At 39.2% G+C, this 22,399-nt stretch overlaps 1 pseudogene; it reads right to left on the minus strand.

Moving 5' to 3' along the window:
* Nucleotides 1–10,961: 10,961 nt before the first annotated feature.
* LOC126068783 (eukaryotic translation initiation factor 5A-2-like) lies at nucleotides 10,962–21,891 on the minus strand (annotated as a pseudogene).
* Nucleotides 21,892–22,399: the final 508 nt, after the last annotated feature.

The raw sequence follows: 22,399 nt of genomic DNA on the forward strand, positions 1-22,399 counted from the left end.
GCCCCAAAACAGTTAAATGGGGAAAAGACATTCTTTTTAATACATGGTGCTGGCATAAGTGGATATGTATCCACCTGTAAAAAAATGAAACAAGACCCATACCTTACACCATGCACAAAAACGAGCTCAAAATGGATCAAAGACCTAAATATAAAATCTAAAACGATAAAGATCATGGAAGAAAAAATAGAGACAACGTTAGGAGTCCTAATACATGGCATAAACAGTATACAAAGCATTACTAACAATGCAGAAGAAAAACTAAATAACTGAAAACCAGCACCGTCGAGTCGATTCCGACTCATAGCGACCCTATAAGATAGAGTAGAACTGCCCCATAGAGTTTCCAAGGAACGCCTGGCAGATTTGAACTGCCGACCCATTGGTTAGCAGCTGTAACACTTAACCACTATGCCACCAGGGTTTCCAAATACTGAGAGCTCCTAAAAATCAAACACCTATGCTCATTCAAAGACTTCACCAAAAGAGTAAAAAGATTACCTACAGACTGGGAAAAAGTTTTAGCTATGACATTTCCAATCAGAGCATGATCTCTAAAATCTACATGATACTGCAAAAACTCAACTGGAAAAAGACAAATAACCCAATGAAAAAATGGGCAAAATATATGAACAGACACTTCACTAAAGAAGACATTCAGGTAGCTAACAGATACATGAGGAAATGCTCACTATCATTAGCCACTAGAGAAATGCAAATCAAAACTACTGTGAGATTCCATCTCCAAAAAGGCTGGCATTAATCCAAAAAATGCAAAACAATAAATAATGGGGAGGCTGTGGAGAGATTGGAACACTTATACACTGCTGGTGGGAATGTAATACAGTACAACTACTTTGGAAATCAATTTGGCGCTTCCTTAAAAAGCTAGAAATAGAACTACCATACAATCCAGCAATCCCACTCCCTGGAACATATCAGAGAGAAATAAGAGCCTTTACACAGTCAGATATATACACACCCATGTTCATTGCAGCACTGTTTACAATAGCAAAAAGAGAGAAGCAACCAAGGTGCCCATCAACGGATGAATGGATAAATAAATTATGGTATATTCACACAGTTGAACATCCACGTGTCTGACAGTTTGTCCTACTGTGGGGGCTTGTGTGTGGCTGTGATACTGGAAGCTACGCCACCGGTATTCAGATACCAGCAGGGTCACCCATGGAGGACAGATTTCAGCCGAGCTTCCAGACTGAGACAGACTAGGAAGAAGGACCTGGAAGTCTACTTCTGAAAACCATTAGCCAGTGAAAACCTTAAGAATAGCTGCGGAACATTGTCTGACATAGTGCTAGATGAGCCCCCCAGGTTGGAAGGCACTCAAAAGATGACTGGGGAGGAGATGCCTCCTCAAAGTAGAGTCGACCTTAGTGACGTGGATGGAGTAAAGCTTTCGGGACCTTCATTTGCTGATGTGGCACAACTCAAAATGAGAAGAAACAGCTGCAAACATCCATTAAAAATCAGGACCTGGAATGTACGAAGTATGAGTCTAGGAAAATTGGAAATCACCAAAAATGAAATGGAATGAGTAAACATCGTCATCCTAGGCATCAGTAAGCTGAAATGGACTGGTATTGGCCATTTTGAATTTGGACAATCATATAGTCTACTATGCTGGGAATGACAACTCGAAGAGGAATGGTGTTGCATTCATCATCAAAAAGAATGTTTCAAGATGTATCCTGCAGTACAACGCTGTCAGTGATAGGATAATATCCATATGCCTACAAGGAAGACCAGTTAATACAACTATTATTCAAATTTACGCACCAACTACTAGGGCCAAAGATGAAGAAGTAGAAGATTTTTATCAGCTGCTGCAGTCTGAAATTCATCAAACATGTAATCAAGATGCATTGATAATTACTGGTGATTGGAATGCGAAAGCTGGAAACAAAGAAGAAGGATCAGTAGTTGGAAAATATGACCTTGGTGATAGAAACAATGCCAGAGATCGAATGATAGAATTTTGCAAGACCAACGACTTCTTCATTGCAAATAACTTTCTTTCACCAACATAAACGGCAGCTCTACACATGGACCTCGCCAGATGGAACACACAGAAATCCAGTTGACTACATCTGTGGAAAGAGATGATGGAAAAGCTCAATATCATCAGTCAGAACAAGGCCAGGGGCCGACTGTGCTCATATGCAAGTTCAAGCTGAAACTGAAGAAAATCAGAGCAAGTCCACGGGAGTCAAAATACGACCTTGAGTATATCCCACCTGAATTTAGAGACCATCTCAAGAATAGATTTGAGGCATTGAACACTAGTGACCGAAGACCAGACAAGTTGTGGAATGACATGAAGGACATCATCCATGAAGAAAGCAAGAGGTCATTGAAAAGACAGGAAAGAAAGAAAAGACCAAGAGGGATGTCAGAGGAGACTCTGCAACTTGCTCTTGAACATTGAGCAGCTAAAGCAAAAGAAAGAACTGATGAAGTAAAAGAACTGAACAGAAGATTTCAAAGGGCGTCTCGAGAAGACAAAGTAAAGTATTATAATGACACGTGCAAAGAACTGGAGATGGAAAACCAAAAGGGAAGAACACACTCGGCGTTTCTTAAGCTGAAAGAACAGAAGAAAAAATTTAAGCCTCGAGTTGCAATAATGAAGGATTCCATGGGGAAAATATTAAACGACACAGGAAGCATCAAAAGAAGATGGAAGGAATACACAGAGTCATTATACCAAAAAGAATTAGTCGATGTTCAACCATTTCAAGAGGTGGCATATGATCACCGATGTTACTGAAGGAAGAAGTCCAAGCTGCTCTGAAGGCATTGGCGAAAAACAAGGCTCCAGGAATTGATGGAATATCAATTGAGATGTTTCAACAAACAGATGCAGTGCTGGAGGTGCTCACTCATCTATGCCAAGAAATATGGAAGGCAGCTTCCTGGCCAACTGACTGGAAGAGATCCATATTTATGCCTATTCCCAAGAGAGGTGATCCAACCGAATGTGGAAAATATAGAACAATATCATTAATATCCCACACAAGCAAAATTTTGCTGAAGATCATTCAAAAACGGCTGCAGCAGTATATCGACAGGGAACTGCCCGAAATTCAAGCCAGATTCAGAAGAGGACGTGGAACCAGGGATATCATTGCTGATGTCAGATGGATCCTGGCTGAAAGCAGAGAATACCAGAGAAGGATGTTTACCTCTGTTTTATTGACTATGGAAAGGCATTTAACTGTGTGCATCATTACGAAGAATGGGAATTCCAGAACACTTAATTGTGCTCATGAGGAAACTTTACATAGATCAAGAGGCAGTTGTTTGGACAGAAGTAGATACTGATTGGTATAAAGTCAGGAAAGGTGTGCGGCAGGGCTGTATTCTTTCACCATACTTATTCAATCTATATGCTGAGCAAATAATACGAGAAGCTGGACTAAATGAAGAAGAACGGGGCATCAGCATTGGAGGAAGACTCATTAACAATCAGCGTTATGCAGATGACACAACCTTGCTTGCTGAAAGTGAAGAGGACTTGAAGCACTTACTAATGAAGATCAAAGACCACAGCCTTCAGTATGGATTACACCTTTATGTTAATAAAGAAAACAAAAATCCTCACAAATGGACCAATGAGCAACATCATGGTAAATGGAGAAAAGATGACATTGTCAAGGATTTCATTTTACTTGGATCCACAATCCACAGCCATGGAAGCAGCAGTCAAGAAATCAAAAGACGCGTTGCATTGGGTAAATCTGCTGCAAAGGACCTCTTTAAAGTGTTGAAGAGCAAAGATATGACCCTGAAGACTAAGGTGCGCTTGACCCAAACCATGGTATTTTTATTCACATCATATGCATGAGAAAGCTGGACAATGAATAAGGAAGACTGAAGAATTGATGCCTTTGAGTTGTGGTGCTGGCAAAGAATATTGAATATACCATGAACTGCCAAAAGAACGAACAAATCTGTCTTAGAAGAAGTACAGCGAGAATGCTCCTTAGAGGCAAAGATGGTGAGACTGTGTCTTACATACTTTGGACATGTTGTCAGGAGGGATCAGTCCCTGGAGAAGGACACCTAAAGTAGTTCCTGGAGAAGGACATCATGCTTGGCAGAGTACAGGGTCAGCGGAAAAGAGGAAGACCCTCAGCAAGGTGGATTGACACAGTGGCTGCAACAATAAGCTCAAGCATAACAACGAGTGTAAGGATGGCTCAGGACCGGGCAGTGTTTCATTCTGTTGTGCATAGGGTCGCTATGAGTCAGAACCGACTCGACGGCACCTAACAACAACAACAACACAATGCAATAATACGCATCGATAAAGAACAGTGACGAATCTGTGAAGCATTTTATAACATGGGGGAATCTGGAAGGCTTTATGCTGGGTGAAATTAGTCAGCTGCAAAAGGACAAATATTGTATAAGAACTCAAGAAATAGTTTAAAAAGAGAAGAAAGTATTCTTTGATGGTTACGAGAAGGGGGAGGGAGGGAGGGTGGGAGAGGGGTATTCACTAATTAGATAGTAGATAAGAACTACTTTAGGTGACGAGAAAGACAAGACACAATATAGGCAAGGTCAGCACAACTGGACTAAACAAAAAGCAGTTTCCAGAATAAACTGAATGCTTCGAAGGCCAGCGTAGCATGGGCAGGAGTTTGAGGACCATGGTTTCAGGGGACATCTAAGTCAATTGGCATAATAAAGTCTATTAAGAAAACATTCTGCATCCCACCTTGGAGAGAGGCGTCTGGGGTCTTAAACACTAGCGAGCGGCCATCTAAGATGCATCAATTGGTCTCAACCCACCTGGATCAAAGGAGAAGGAAGAAGACCAAGAACACAAGGTAATTATGAGCCCAAGAGACAGAAAGGGCCACATAAACCAGAGACTACATCAACCTGAGACCAGAAGAGCTAGACGGTGCCTGGCTACAACCAATGACTGCCCTGGCAGGGAACGCAACAGAGAACCCCTGAGGGAGCAGGAGAGCAGTGGGATGCAGACCCCAAATTCTCATAAAAAGACCAGACTTAAGGGTCTGCCTGAGACTAGAAGGACCCTGGTGGTCATGGACCCCAGACCTTCTGTTGGCCCAGGACAGGAACCATTCCCAAAGCCAACTCTTCAGACAGGGATTGGACTGGACAATGGGTTGGAGAGGGATGCTGGTGAGGAGTGAGCTTTCTTGGATCAGGTGAACACTTGAGACTATGTTGGCATCTCCTCCCTGGAGGGGAGATGAGAGGGTAGAGGGGGTTAGAAGGTGGTGAAATGGACAGGAAAAGAGAGAGTGGAGGGAGGGAGCAGGCTGTCTCATTTAGGGGGAGAGTAATTGGGAGTATGTAGCAAGGTGTATATAAGTTTTTGTGTGAGAGACTGACTTGATTTGTAAACTTTCACTTAAAGCACAATAAAAATTTAAAAAAACGTCCTTTCTGTAGTCCATCGTAACCTAATACTTTATTGTGATTGTCTACCTCTCTGTCTCTTTTGATCTCTCTTTCTCTTCCAGTCTCTTGTTTTGTTCAAGCAAGTTATTTTATATATTAAAGTTTTAAGACTTTTAAAACCATCGACTCTGCTAAACCTAGGGGGCTTTACTGTATCAAGTGTTTCCTAAGGTGCCGGCCCTCTGGTAGCACTAGTGAAAGGGCGATTTCAACAGAGCTCTAGTAATTTATATTGCACTAACATTTTCTGTTTCAAAAAGGTGCAAGTATCTTAATCTGATACAAAATGTTTCTGTTGAGATTAATCTTAAAATTTGTCATACAAAAGTATAAGAAACAAAAAAGGTTAAGATGATTGAAAACCATTTTTTAGCCTCAATATGAAGTTTTAATTCAGACAAAATCTGTACATTTCCAGAGCAGCATATTTTTTTTTTTTTATCAATGAGCATGTTTTCAGATTTCAGAACCTTAGTATTTACACAAACGAATAGAAATGTCTGCTGGTGTCTTAGTTATCTAGTACTGTTATAACAGAAATACAGGTGAGTGGCTTTAACAAACAGATGTTCACTCTCTCACAATTTAGGAGGCTAGAAATCCAAATTCAGGGTGCTGGCTCTATGGGAAGGCTTTCTCTCTCTATCGGCTCTGGGGGAAGGTCCTTGTCTCCTTTCAGCTTCTGTTGCTTGGCTCCTTGGTGATATTCACGTGGCTTGGCATCTGTTTCCCCCATCTCTGCTTGCTTCTCTGTCTAATCTCTTTTTATATCTCAAAGGTGATTGGCTTAAAACGCATCCTACACTGATATGGCCTCTTAACATAACAAAGAAAACCCATTTCCAAATGGGATTATAACCTCAGGTATAGGCAGGAATGGATTATCCAATAAGCAAGGCAAGCACAGTTTACTTGTGCTTACTTACTAATTGGTAGTGAACAATTTCATGTTTTCACCACATCAAAGGTTTTGCTGCTAAGTATGGCTGGCATTTGTCTCTCTCCCAACCCTGTAGTACCTTCCTATAGAATCAAAGCCTCTTTTCAAATTTACCATCCCTGACAGGGGCGGGTGACCCAGTAAGCAAGGTAAACCTGGATTTACTTGTGTCTACTTACTAATCTGTAGTGAGCAATTTCACATGGGTATGTGGTGAACCCCATGTGAAATTGTTCAGTACAGATTAGTAAGTAAGCACACATAAGCCCATGCTTACCTTGCTTATTAGATAGTCCACTCCTGGATATAAACAAAAAAACCCATTGCCATCGAGTCAATTCCGACTCATTATGCCCCTATAGGACAGAGTAGAACTGCCCCATAGGATTTCCATGGAGCGGCTGGTGGATTCGAACTGCCGACCTTTTGGTTAGCAGTCAAGCTCTTAACCACTGCGCCTCCAGGGCTCCTGCATATAGGGGTTAGGATTTACAACAGATTTTTTTTGGGGGGGTACACAATTCAATCCACAATAGCTGAGTTAAAGAATTTTTTCTATTTACATCTTCATTCAAAATGCGCCCATTTCGCTGTAGACTGAAGCTTTGTGTGAATCTATAGACCCTGCTCACTGCGCCAAGTCACAGCACCAAACTGTCGAGCCAAGGTCCAAGATCCAGGGTTGCCAAAAGAAGCACAATTATACATAGGTAGTGCATAGAACAATGCTTTACTCACATAGAGAACATACGAAGTCAGCCTCAACTATATGGGCACAATTACACAGCCAGTGGGTCACTCCCCTCAGCTGACGCACCCTTCTCGTGCTCAGGTGAGAGATATCATTCCATTTCTGCTGGGAATAGATATAAAAATAGGGTTGGCTAGGTGCCATGTGGTGCACATATGTGCAGAACAGAAAGTTTACTGTGTACCCAGAACAGGGAAGGAGTTTCCTTGATAAGGAGGTTCTAGCCAGAGCAATTAGGCTAGAAAAAGAAAAAAAGGGCATACAGATTGGTAAGGAAGAAGTAAAAGCTCCTTTATTTGCAGATGACATGGTCTTCTACACAGAAAACCCTAAAGAATCCTCAAGAAAACTACTGAAACTGATAGAAGAGTTCACCAGAGTATCAGGATACAAGATAAACATACATAAATCAGCTGGATTCCTCTATATCAACAAAGAGAATGTTGAAGAGGAAATCACCAAATCAATACCATTTACAGTAACCCCCAAGAAGATAAAATACTTAGGAATAAATCTAACCAGAGTTGTAAAAGACCTATACAAAGAAAACTACAAGACACTACTGCAAGAAACCAAAAGATATCTACATAAGTGGAAAAACATACCTTGCTCATGGATAGGAAGACTCAACTTTGTAAAAATGTCTGTTCTACTGAAAGCAATCTGTAGATACAATGCAATTCCGGTCCAAATTCCAACAACATTTTTTAATGAGATGGAGAAACAATTCACCAACTTCATATGGAAGGGAAAGAGGCCCCGGATAAGTAGAGCATTACTGAAAAAGAAGAAGAAAGTGGGAGGCCTCACTCTACCTGATTTTAGAACCTATTATGCCGCCACGGTAGTCAAAACAGCCTGCTACTGGTACAACAACAGACACATAGACCAATGGAACAGAATTGAGAATCCAGACATAGATCTATCCATATATGAGCAGCTGATATTTGACAAAGGCCCAAGGTCCTTCAACTGATGAAAAGACAGTCTTTTTAACAAATGGTGCTGGCATAACTGGATATCTATCTGCAAAAAAATGAAAAAAGACCCATACCCGAAACCATGCACAAAAACTAACTCAAAATGGATCAAAGATCTAAATATAAAATCTAAAACGATAAAGATCATGGAAGAAAAAATAGGGACAATGCTAGGAGCCCTAATACATGGCATAAACAGTGTACAAAACATTCCTAACAATGCACAAACATCAGAAGAAAGACTAGATAACTGGGAGCTCCTAAAAATCAAACGCCTATGCTCATCCAAAGACTTCACCAAAAGAGTAGAAAGATTACCAACAGACTGGGAAAAAGTTTTTACCTATGACATTTCTGATCTCTAAAATCTACGTGATACTGCAAAAGCTCAACAACAAAAAGACAAATAACCCAATTAAAAAATGGGCTAAGAATACGATCAGAAATAAACCCACACAACTGATTTTTGTCAACTGATTTTTGACAAGGGTGCCAAGTCTATTCAATGGGAAAAGAAGAGTCTCTTCAATAGGTGGTGCTGGGTTTCCAAGGCTGAAAATCTTTAGGGAAGCAGACTGCCACATCTTTCTCCTGTGAAGCAGATGGTGGGTTCGAACTGCCAAGCTTTCAGTTAGCAGCCGAGCACTTAACCTCTTCCTCACTTTGAAATCTCTCCAGATAGTCTCCTATTACCTAATCACCCCCTAATTTCCAAGGCTTGTCTTTTAACCCAGGTTTCTTTCCTCAGAAAAACCTAATCATGTGGAAACATGAAAATATTTTCTCTAAATGCCCAACAACAGATGAATGGATAAACAAAATGTGGTACATACATACAATACTACCCAGCCAGTAGGAGAAATGAAGTCTTGATGCATGCTACATTATGGATGCAGCTAGAAGATACTATGCTGAGTGAAATAAGTAAATCACATGAGGACAAATATTGTATGACCTCACTTATATAAGAAGACAAGAACAGGCAAATGTGTAAGGACCAAAGTTTATTAGCGGTTACCAGGGCAGGAGAGAGGGGGTGTTATGGACTGAATTGTGTCCCTCAAAATATCTGTCAACTTGGCTAGGCCCTGATTCCCAATATTGTGTGATTGTCCACCATTTTGCCATCTGATGTTATTTCCCTATGTGTTGTAAATCCTACCTCTATGATGTAAATGAGGTGGGATTATCAGTAGTTATGTTAATGAGGCAGGACTCAATCTACAAGATTAGGCTGTGTTTCCTTCGGACCCGGGGTCCCTGTGCTGAGAAGCTCATCGACCAGGGGGAAGATTGATGACAAGGACCTTCCCCCAGAGCCAAAAGAGAAAAAGCCTTCTCCTGGAACTGATGCCTGAATTCAGACTTCTAGCCTCCTAGACTGTGAGAGAATATATTTCTCTTTGTTGAAGCCATCCACTTGTGGTCTTTCTGTTATAGCAGCCCTAGATAACTAACATGGGAAAAAGGGGGAGGTGTTATTGCTTATGGAGTACTGAGTTTCGGTTTACAGTGATGGAAAAATTGCACAGCTGATTATTGCTGTCAATAGTTATACACCTGTAAAAGTTGTGTGATAGACGTATTTAAAACAACGACAAAAAAAAAAGAGTAGCTTCTGTGGCTGCTTATGTACAACCAAACACGGCATGGAATTTGGTTACTTGGTTTGGAGGTCTAGGGTCATGGTTTCATGGGATATCCCAGCTAACTGGCCTGATATCGTCTTTAGTGCTTCCGTTCTACCTTCTAGTTTGTTGTGTAATTCCTGGGGTCTTAAAACCTTGCAAGCAGCCATCCAAGGTACAACAACTGGTCTCTATTCACTTGGACCAACAGAAGAAGAAGGAGAGTCAGGAATAAGAGGAGGAAATGGAATGTGTGGCTAATTGCCTCCATGAACAACTGCCTCCTTTGCCATGAGACTAGAAGAACTGGATGGTACCTGGCTACTGTTACTGGACATTTTGATCAAAGATTCTATAGAAGAATCCTGATCAAAGGGGAGAAAATGTAGAACAGAATTTCAAATCTTCATGGACTCCAGACTTTCTGGAGCCATGGAGGCTAGATGAACCGCTGAAACTATTGCCCTGAGATAATCTTTAAGCCTTAAACCAAAAATATCCCTTGATGTCTTCTTGAAACCAAACAATATAGTTTAGCTTAACTAGTAAAAAATGTCTGCCTTCAGCACTATGCTCTTTCAAGAACTATCTATATGGGATCAAAGTGACAACAATAATTCAAAGATAGGAACCTTAGGGGGCAGTGAGTTTATGTTAATGGGGGAAGAACAACTAAGAAAAGGAGGGTGAGAATGTTTGTAGAACTTGAGGAATGCAATTAATGTCACTGAATTGTACATGTAGAAACTGTTGAATTAGTGTATGTTTTGCTCTGTATAGTCTCAACAACAAAATAAATAAAATTAAAAAAATAATAATCATTGTTTACCATTGTGATATAACCTTTTTAATGTATTTTTCCTAAGCATTTATGCTGTATGTCTATATATCTTTCAAATACATTTTAAAATAAGAATAGTAATCTCAGGGGAAGAAAAACTGAAATGTAAAATACTCTCATGTTAATTCACTTAATGACAATATTTTCCCAAGCCACTAGTTATTCCTAGAAATCACATTTACTTAGTCCTTTTGGGTTTCTGGGTTGACTGAAAAGGAAGTATAGACATCATCTGTTGTTACCAGACCAGCTGTAACTGGAACCTGATACTCTGGGGGCGGGGGCGGGGGGACAATAGGAGTTCTCATTCCTGATTTCTGGATTGGTGTTTGTAGTGTCTTTTGTGGATGCCTGATCAAGGCTCATAACAAAGGGCCCTCTGCTGGGCTATATGAAAAATTCCATCCAGGAAATTTTCTGAAAAGAGACAAGCTATAGAGAAAATAGGGAAAAAATTCTGAAAACCAAAGAAAACTATTAAGTATTCATTTGATATTGTATTAAAAAAAAACTCATTGCTGTTGAGTCATTCTGACTCATAACAACCTTATAGGACAGAAGAAAACTGCCTCATAAGGTTTCCAAGGCTATAAATCTTTATGGAAGCAGACTGCCACATCTTTCTCCCATGGAGCAGCTGGTGGATTTGGTTAGCAGCCAAGCACTTAACACTGCACCACCAGGGCTCCTCGATATTGCACACAAGTTGGAAAGTGCTTGAGAGATACAATATTTAGGTCATCAAATAAGAACACTCATTTCCCCCTCTCATTGTTAGCCACATATGAAATATATTGATGTGTTAAGTTTATTTTTAAAAGTTAGTTACTAAAATGATACATGTTTTATCATCCCTCTGGAAAGCAAAACTATATAATTCTCAATCTTAATTAACTTTTGTTTATTTAATATTAACCTTCACATCCACCGTGAGGGTGGTGCAAAATATGCTGTGACTCAGCAGTTCTCTTCTCAGAATCACCTGTTTCCAGCAATATGTTGGCACAGAAGATGTCATGAGCCATTGGATTAGGTGCTTTGAAAACCTTAGATATGAATCTCTAGGCATTATAAATGTTGGTGTAGGCTACTTATCTGCTCCTTGTATATCCTAGTTAGTTAAGAGATTAACAAAAGAAGATAATATCTAAATACATTATTTTGTTGTTGTTATTAGGTGCCTTCAAGTCGGTTCTGACTCACAGTAACCCTATATACCACAGAACAAAATACCACCCAGTCCTGCGCCATGCTCACAATCGTTGTTATGCTTGAGCCCATTGTTATAGTCACTGTGTCAATCCACCTCATTGATGGTCTTCTTCTTTTCTGCTGACCCTCTAACAAGCATGATGTCCTTCTCCAGGGACTGATCACTCCTGACAACATGTCCAAAGTATGTAAGACACAGTCTCACCATCCTTGCTTTCTAAAGAGCATTCTGGTTGTACTCCTTCCAAGACAGCTTTGTTCATTCTTTTGGCAGTCCATGGTATATTCAATATTCTTTGCCAACAACACATTATAGACTTCCATAAAATGAGATAGTAATAGGTCCATTAAAAAGAATGCAGTATCAATCAGTCCCAACCCACCTGGATCAAAGGAGAATGAAGAACAAGGTCACACAATAACTATGAGCCCAAGAGACAGAAAGGGCCACATGAACCAGAGACTTACATCATCCTGAGACCAGAAGAACTAGATGGTGCCCGGCCACAACCGATGACTGCCCTGACAGGGAGCACAACAGAGAACCCCTGAGGGACCAGGAGAACAATGGGATGCAGACCCCAAATTCTCATAAAAAGACCAGACTTAATGGTCTGACTGAGACTAGAAGAATCCTGGCGGTCATGGTCCCCAAACCTTCTGTTGGCCCAGGACAGGAACCATTCCTGAAGACAACTCATCAGACATGGAAGGGACTGGACAATGGGTTGGAGAAAGATGCTGATGAGAAGTGAGCTACTTGTATCAGGTGGACACTTGAGACTGTGTTGACATCTCCTGTCTGGAGGGGAGATGGGAGGGTAGAGAGGGTTAGAAATTGGCAAAACCGTCACGAAAGGTGAGACTGGAAGGAGGGAGTGGGTTGACTGATTAGGGGGAGAGTAAGTGGGAGTATGGAGTAAGGTGTATATAAGCTTATATGTGACAGACTGACTTGACTTGTAAACTTTCACTTAAAGCACAATAAAAATTATTTAAAAAAAAAGAATGCAGTAACTTGGAAAGATGCCATTATTTTGTTGCTCAGTGAATACAAATAAGTGCAGAGCAGTAAGTACTCACTGATGTCTTTTTTTGTTAAAAAATGTTGGTATAAGAATACTAAAATGATCAGAACTACACACAAACAATTAAATTTTTACGAGGCCTGCAAGAGTTAGCTAACTGTGAAGCTGTAGGGAACAGTCCGGGAAATGGTTCTCATTTCTGACACCAATTTCAAGTTTTGGGGCTTCCCAAAACCACCTTCACATTCGATAATTCACTAGAAGGACTCACAGAACTCACTGAAAGCTATTCTACTTACAGTTAAGGTTGATTACAGGGAAAGAATACAAATTAAAATCAGCCAAGTTGAGAGATGCGTAGGGCAGAGACTGTTAGGGATTCGAATGCAGAGTTTCTAGTTGTTTGCTCCTTGTGGAGTCATGGCAAGTATTAATTCCTTCTAGACACATGTGTGACAATACACACAGAGTATTGCCAACCAGGGAAGTTCATTTGAGCCTTGATGTCCAGAATTTTTTTAAATTAACTTTATTTTTATTTAACGTAACTAAAGAAGTTAACAAATATATTTTAATGTAACAAAAATTGTAACTGATGAGTTTACCATTTCATTTTAAAGAATTTCAACAATTATTTTAGTATAGCCAAAGTCTTAACATTTGAATTTTGCAACTTTTTAAATGTAAAATACACAATTATAATACCCATATTACCTATCTTGCAAGTTTAAAGTTTTCGCTAAAACATGAGTCTCTGTAGGTAAATGCAAGAGTTCTCCTACACTGAGAACAAATAAAATTATTACTAATAAAGTGCCACTGTATTAGACAATGCGATTTCAACTATTTTCTTTTTTGAGGGAGGAGGACTTTTTTATTTCAAAAGTACATAATAATATAGAACTAGTCATTTTCTGGGTTGGGTGGGTAAGTCATTTTCATTATAGTAGTACAGAACTAATACTTACATTATACTTTGTAACAAGCACAAGAGTGCTTATTGATAGTAGATGTTAACCACAGTAAAGAATTCCTCTCAAGAAAGATCACAACTGTGACTTAGGACAAGTTGTACAGTCATCACTAAATATAGTTTAGTGTTCCGAGTATTTAAGAAGTACAGTCTTGAACTCAGATAAACCTAAGGCTACCAATACTGAGAAATAGTTGTAGAGACTTTTTATTTAAAAGAAACAAACAAACAAAAAACTCTCTATTAGAGTAGGTTTCTACCTGTTCTAAGGAAGGGGTGGGGGACAATCGTGGATAGAAAAGTTTGGCAACAAGTACTTTTCTAGCAGGTGAAAGCCTGATACGTCTTGCTATAAGATGCATTTTGCATAAGGAAAATGTGGTTGTTAGATAGAAGTATCTAGCACTTTTCAGGCACTTGACCTCCCTTGGTGGTAAAGTTGATGTTAAGATTTTTTTTAATGGAAAACATTAAATAATATAGTGACTTCAAGTCATGTTCCCACAGAACATCTGTGTTCCATAAATTAATCCAAATGTTCCCCGCTAAAATCAAATAATGACGCTATATAACCAATTCCAACCAAATGCGGAAATTATAGAACAATATCATTAATATCACACACAAGCAAAATTTTGCTGAAGATCATTGAAAAATGGCTACAGCAGTATATCAACAGGGATCTGCCCGAAATTCAGGCTGGTTTCAGAAGAGGATGTGGAACCAGGGATATCATCGCTGATGTTAGATGGATCCTGGCTGAAAGCAGAGAATACCAGAAGGATGTTTACCTGTGTTTCATTGACTATGCAAAGGCATTCGACTGTGTGGATCATAACAAACTATGGATAACACTGCGAAGAATGGGAATTCCAGAACACTTAATTGTGCTCATGAGGAACCTTTACACAGATCAAAAGGCAGTTGTTTGGACAGAAGAAGTGGATACTGATTGGTTTAAAGTCAGGAAAGTTGTGCGTCAGGGTTGTATTCTTTCACCATACCTATTCAATCTGTATGCTGAGCAAATAATACGAGAAGCTGGACTATATGAAGAAGAACGGGACGTCAGGATCGGAGGAAGACTCATTAACAACCTGCGTTATGCAGATGACACAACCTTGCTTGCTGCAAATGAAGAGGACTTGAAGCACTTACTAATGAAGATCAAAGACCACAGCCTTCAGTATGGATTGCACCTCAACATAAAGAAAACAAAAATCCTCACAACTGGACCAATGAGCAATAAATGATAAATAGAGAAAAGATTGAAGTTGTCAAGGATTTCATTTTACTTGGGTCCACAATCAATAGCCATGGAAGCAGCAGTCAAGAAATCAAACAAAGCGTTGCATTGGGTAAATCTGCTGCAAAGGACCTCTTCAAAGTGTTGAAGAGCAAAGATGTCACACTGAAGACTAAGGTGCGCCTGACCCAAGCCATGGTATTTTCAATCGCATCATATGCATGTGAAAGCTGGACAATGAATAAGGAAGACAGAAGAAGAGTTGACGCTTTTGAACTGTGGTGTTGGCGAAGAATATTAAATATACCATGGACTGCCAAAAGAACGAACAAATCTGTCTTGGAAGAATTACAACCAGAATGCTCCTTAGAGGCAAGGATGGGGAGACTGCATCTTACATACTTTGGACATGTTGTTAGGAGAGATCACTCCCTGGAGAAGGACATCATGCCTGGCAGAGTACTGGGTCAGCGGAAAAGAGGAAGACCCTCAACGAGGTGGATTGACACAGTGGCTGCAACAATGAGCTCAAGCATAACAATGATTGTAAGGATGGCGCAGGACCGGGCAGTGTTTCTTTCTGTTGTGCTTAGGGTCCCAGTGAGTTGGAACCGACCCAACAGCACCTGACAATAACAACATAACCAATTCAGAGAAAAAAAGTAATAGATTAAAGTTAATAGATTGAATTCTTTCGATTTTAAGATATTCCACTATAAATTTGTCTTAAGCCTTTTTTGCCTACTACTTGTTGGATTGCTAGCAGAAAAAAAAAAAGGCTTGAAAACTATGAAATAGTATGCCTAAATAATATTAGAGAATCTGAAACTGCTGGTCATACTTAGTTCAATAGCTTGTTCTATAACGGAAGTATGCCCATAGTTTTGCTCTTATACTGCTCAAGAGCTACATTATCTCATAGTAAATGTTTTCCTAGTTCATATTATAGAACTCAGTATGTAAACATTTTAATATACCCAAAAGGGCATTATGAATTTTCTATTTATTGTCCCTAAATATGTTTAAGAACCACTACATTAATGTCTGGCTCTAAAACTATCTTTGGAGTCCATGTCAAAGGAATACTTTTAAGGTTAGGGTTCCAAGATAAGACTACCAAATTCTATTCTAAAGTGAAAAAATATGGCAAGATTCCAGTACAGATGTTACTAATGTTTCCATTTTTTTCCCCTAGAATACTTAGCATGTAAAAAAAGTACACTGATATTAAGGATTTTTTATTTGTAAGTATCACTGTATTACAATTTGGGAAAATTTTACAATATACTTTCAGGCAGTTAGCTTTAAAATAATGAAACTTCAGCTCTTAGCACAAACAACCCTGACAACAATGCATTCAAATTACAGCTCAACTAGAAATATCTAGTTGAGAACTCTTAAAGTACAAAAACAAATTCTGGAAAAGCTGTAAAAAAAAAAAAAAGTTACCAACATTTTGAGGCACTATCAGACTACAGTACTTTTAAGAGTTGGAAGGACTTTGAAAAAAGAACAAACATACAAAGCTGTATGTGCGCATGCACACACTCATATTGTGCTATAATGAAAAACCGTTTTCCCAAATTGTATAGACTAAGCATTTTACTGCAGCATCTCCTATTAAAGATAGTATGTTCTAGCTGCAGGAAGTTTTGGTAAGTAATATAAAGCGTTAGTACAGAAGCATGTACCATAATTGGAAACCGATTCTAGAGCTTCATTAGCAACAGTTTCTTAAGTGACTGGCAGCCCTTGGAGGGGAGTGTGAAAGAAGCATCGTAATTATGTTTATGATGAAATGCTAAGTCAATGTAGCAACGATTGCCTATTTCACAGGGTATACAACTTTGTAGCAAAGAAGATACAACAAAGTCTGTCACATTAGCAATAAAGCGTTGTTCTAGGAAGAAACATACATTTGACCTAGTAATATAATACTGTACATAAACTGGTAAAATGCCTGCAGACAAAAATGGTGCGTTACTGTATAATCTATCAACATGACAGTCTATATTCTATATATGGTAACTAGAGATATTTAGCATTTGCTACAAAAAAGTACAACAAATACTGAAGATCAACTTTTAACAGTTCCCTGATGTCAAATAAAATGAAGTCACTTCTGTTCTATGTTAAAAAATGTTTCCTGCTACCTTTTAATACAATTTATAAAACTTTACTAAATGAAATACTTTGTTCTAGAGAAACATCCATTGACTTACATGAAAATAAACAGTCCTATATCTTTAAAATCTATACATATTATTATAAGTCAGAAGAGTATTTACATTTAATATAGTATACAAAATGAAATATTTATGCATAAATAGCTTTTGCCATTCAAGATATGAAGACATAGATGCATTGTTATAATTTGTACACCCTTACGTTGCAATTGAACATATATTTATGTGAAGTTTGACAAGTTAGGAAGAACAAGGGCATGCTAATCCAGAATAAATATTAAGCCAGAATACTAGTATGGTTAACTAGAGCCACGTGAATGGCCAGCAAGCAGCATAGACTGATGATAACTTTCTAGAATTTCTGTGGGTAACAATGCCAACCAGTAGCAAGTAAGATATGCATTACAGAGTAACAAAAACTTGAGCAGTATGTAGTAGATATTTAAACAGAATACTGGAAAGAATTTAGTCTAATTCCTAATTGTGCTTTAGGTAGGCAAAAGCTAAATAAAATGTTACACTAAAAATGATGTACTACAACCACAATATTTCTTGTGCTCTAGGATTCTCCTCTTCTCTCCTCCTCATACTTTTTAAATTAAAAGTATCTTGCTTCTTCCCCAAATGGGTTTGCTGAGGCGAGTACAAGATTTTAAAGCATGCACAAATTAAGCAACTAAAACCATGGGATTTTCCGCTCCTAATGCTATTTCCAGTCACTGATCAGATCAGTTACAGCAACATATATTTTCCTCTAGATGACAGGAACAAAGGCCATTTAGAGGTCAAGACATGTTGGGAGAGGTCTCACAACCAGTCTTAAGATGATCAAGGTATTACAGAAATAGTGATTTTGTCCTACATTTGACTCCCATATAATGATTGTTATTGAGTCTAAGGTCTTCACAAACACTGTAACAATGTCTAGATTTGGCAATAAGATATACATATCCAAAAGATGAAACAGAAATGCAGCGGTATCAACTAAAACACCTTTTAAAATAACTCTGTTTATAGAATTTTTTCCTAGTTGTGTTTCATACCAGTAACCGAATTAAACCACATGACAATCAAAAAATGTATATACTTCTTAAAGTAAATAATAATTATAACATAGAGTAACATTTCTTCCATGATTTACTTTCATTTCATTTTGGGAAAAACGCACATAAATTTAGCAAACCTTCCAAATTAATCTAAAATAAGAATTTCCAGTTTTTGTCTGACAAATATTTTAATGTCAAAATATGTACTTAAAAATGCTTAGAAAGGAGTAATTACTGATAAATACCAACACTTGTTCAATGGGGTTGAAATAAAGCACTGCATAGTGTCCTGTAAAGCAGGTTACTCTTCTATATACATAAATGACACACAGAGAAATATAAAACAAAAGTTAAAAGCACACACAAAAGGCAACTTTCTGTTTTTCATGGTGATTACAAAAAGGCCTCCAACAAAAACATATAGCTTTAACCAATCCTCTTTGCCACTGTCCCTTGTGTTTTTTTTACAACTGAACTTACTAATATTCACCCAATAGTGCAATGCTCCTCTCTCAACCACAAGCATGTACTAAAATCATATTGTTGTTGTTGTTAGGTGCTGTCGGTCAGTTCCAACTCATAGCGACCCTATGCACAACAGAAGGAAACACTGCCCGGTCCTGCGCCATCCTTACAATCATTGTTATGCTTGAGCTCATTGTTGCAGCCACTGTGTCAATCCACCTCGTTGAGGGTCTTCCTCTTTTCCACTGACCCTGTACTCTGCCAGGCATGATGTCCTTCTCCAGGGAGTGATTCCTCCTGACAACATGTCCAAAGTATGTAAGGCACAGTTTCACCATCCTTGCCTCTAAGGAGCATTCTGGCTGCACTTCTTCCAAGACAGATTTGTTTGTTCTTTTGGCAGTCCATGGTATATTCAATATTCTTCGCCAACACCACCATTCAAAAGCGTCAACTCTTCTTCTGTCTTCCTTATTCATTGTCCAGCTTTCACATACATATGATGCGATTGAAAATACCATGGCTTGGGTCAGGCGCACCTTAGTCTTCAGAGTGACATCTTTGCTCTTCAACACTTTGAAGAGGTCCTTTGCAGCAGATTTGCCCAATGCAATGCGTCTTTTGATTTCTTGACTGCTGCTTCCATGGCTGTGGATTGTGGATCCAAGTAAAATGAAATCCTTGACAACTTCAATCTTTTCTCCGTTTATCATGATGTTGCTCATTGGTCCAGTTGTGAGGATTTTTGTTTTCTTTATGTTGAGGTGCAATCCATACTGAAGGCTGTGGTCTTTGATCTTCATTAGTAAGTGCTTCAAGTCCTCTTCACTTGGAGCAAGCAAGGTTGTGTCATCTGCATAATGCAGGTTGTTAATGAGTCTTCCTCCAATCCTGATGCCCCATTCTTCTTCATATGGTCCAGCTTCTCGTATTATTTGCTCAGCATACAGATTGAATAGGTATGGTGAAAGAATACAACCCTGAAGCACATCTTTCCTGACTTTAAACCAATCAGTATCCACTTCTTCTGTCCGAACAACTGCCTCTTGATCTATGTAAAGGTTCCTCATGAGCACAATTAAGTGTTCTGGAATTCCCATTCTTCGCAGTGTTATCCATAGTTTGTTATGATCCACACAGTTGAATGCCTTTGCATAGTCAATAAAACACAGGTAAACATCCTTCTGGTATTCTCTGCCTTCAGCCAGGATCCACCTGACATCAGCAATGATATCCCTGGTTCCACATCCTCTTCTGAAACCAGCCTGAATTTCTGGCAGTTCCCTGTCGATATACTGCTGTAGCCGTTTTTGAATGATCTTCAGCAGAATTTTGCTTGCGTATGATATTGTTTTATAATTTCCACATTCGATTGGATCACCTTTCTTGGGAATAGGCATAAATATGGATCTCTTCCAGCCAGTTGGCCAGGTAGCTGTCTTCCATGTTTCTTGGCATAGATGAGTGAGCACCTCCAGCACTGCATCTGTTTGTTGAAACATCTCAATTGATATTCCATCAATTCCTGGAGCCTTGTTTTTCACCAATGCCTTCAGAGCAGCTTGGACTTCTTCCTTCAGTACCATCGGTGATCACATGCCACCTCTTGAAATGGCTGAACATCGACTAATTCTTTTTGGTATAATGACTCTGTGTATTCCTTCCGTCTTCTTTTGATGCTTCCTGTGTCGTTTAATATTTTCCCCATGGAATCCTTCATTATTGCAGCTCAAGGCTTGAATTTTTTCTTCCGTTCTTTCAGCTTGAGAAACACCGAGTGTGTTCTTCCCTTTTAGTTTTCCATCTCCAGCTCTTTGCACGTGTCATTATAATACTTTACTTTGTCTTCTCGAGACGCCCTTTGAAATCTTCTGTTCAGTTCTTTTATTTCATCAATTCCTGCTTTTGCTTTAGCTGCTTGATGCTCAAGAACAAGTTAAAAAACCATATTAGGTTATATTAAGTCTGCCGACAATTTGGCAAATGTTACAACCAAGATAATACAGGCGGTTGCACATGGCCACCAAGGTAACTGACAATTTTTTATAACAAGATTTTTGTTTATCTTAGAGATTTGTGACAATTCCAATCCATAAATCTGTTTATTCTGTGATATTAAGTCTGAAATCAATGCAGAACAATTCAACTTATATGTAATACTTTAGTACCACTGGATGCTACATTGTTTGATTTAAAACCCTGGTTTATTTATCATTTAAGTAAAATTCAGGAATGATTTGCTCAGATAAAGCACATTTGCTAAAGCTACCTTGTCTTTTTCTTGGACTCACATACTGAAAACCACAAGAATGTTATAGGAAAGACACCTACAAAATTAAAAAGCAGAATTATACATCTTGATTTTTTTTTAAATTGCCAATTCCCTGCAAAACTAACCCAGCACAATTTCAAGACAATTAAAAAGAAATGAGGTTGCTTATGAAGTCCATAGCTTTGGTGACAACTTAGAACCAAACTTTACATCTGCAGTTGATCCAGACCTGAACAGTTTGCTCATGCCTCATGATTCCATTTATTTGCAGGGCTTTATGGCTACAGGAAACCCTGGTGGCGTAGTGATTAAGTGCTAGGGCTGCTAACCAAAAGGCTGGCAGTTTGAATCCACCCTATGCTCCTTGAAAACTCTATGAGGCAGTTAATCTGTCCTATAGTGTTGCTAGGAGTTGGAATCCACTTGACGTCAACTGGGTTTTGGTTATGGCTACAACATATTCTTCACTCATTGCACACATTACAGACACCTGTACATCTTAACCTACATCGTATTTTCCTTCTATGTCTTTGCCTAGTTCACCTTCTGGCAACTTAAGATCCTCACAAACTTCACCAGTTTTTGATAATCAATTCTCCTAATATTTGGAGCATCCATTTTGTGAGTAGAAGGACAAATATCTTCATATTTTTTCACCATGAAAATATCAATTCCAACAAGGTGAACCTTGGCATGACCATGCTTTCCAGTTTTGGAAGTTGACATCTCCACTATTTTGCTTGGTGGTCCTTTGAGCACCACGAAGCCGTTTGTGCGCAGGGCTGAGCACTGCATGGGGTTGGTTAAGTGCCGAAAGCTCCAGCATCTCCAGTAGTGAAATCAATTTCATCCTCCATGGTGGGCAGGGGAGATGGTAGCTTTTCCGAGGGAACTTTTAGCAGGGAAAGAGTGCCTTTTGCCTGCCCACCCGCACTGGTCCCCACAGCTGCTGCAACGGCGTCGGTGGTGGCAGCAGCAGTTCCATGTCCAGAATTTTTAATGGGGCTTGATCACATACTGCCTGCATGGATAATCTTTAGTGTCTAGCCCTTCTGGAGTGAAACTGATGCTGCATGGTCCAAAGCCCCATTATAAATCATACTGTTAGACTGGTGGCAAAAGCTCCCAGGCAAACAAAGACACTCCTATCAGGCAGGACATTCCAAGCATCTCCCAGCAGCTAAGGCCAGACCTCTCTTTTATGTCTTCTAATTTGTCTGTTTCAGTCATCTAGTGTTGCTATAACAGAAATACCACAAGTGGATGGCTTTAACAAAGAGAAATTTATTCTCTCTCAGCCTAGGACGCTAGAAGTCCAGATTCAGGGTGCCAGCTCCAGGGGAAGGCTTTTTCTGTCAGTTCTGG

The sequence above is a fragment of the Elephas maximus genome, chromosome X (genome assembly GCF_024166365.1).
Source record: "Elephas maximus indicus isolate mEleMax1 chromosome X, mEleMax1 primary haplotype, whole genome shotgun sequence".
Lineage (NCBI taxonomy): Eukaryota > Metazoa > Chordata > Mammalia > Proboscidea > Elephantidae > Elephas > Elephas maximus.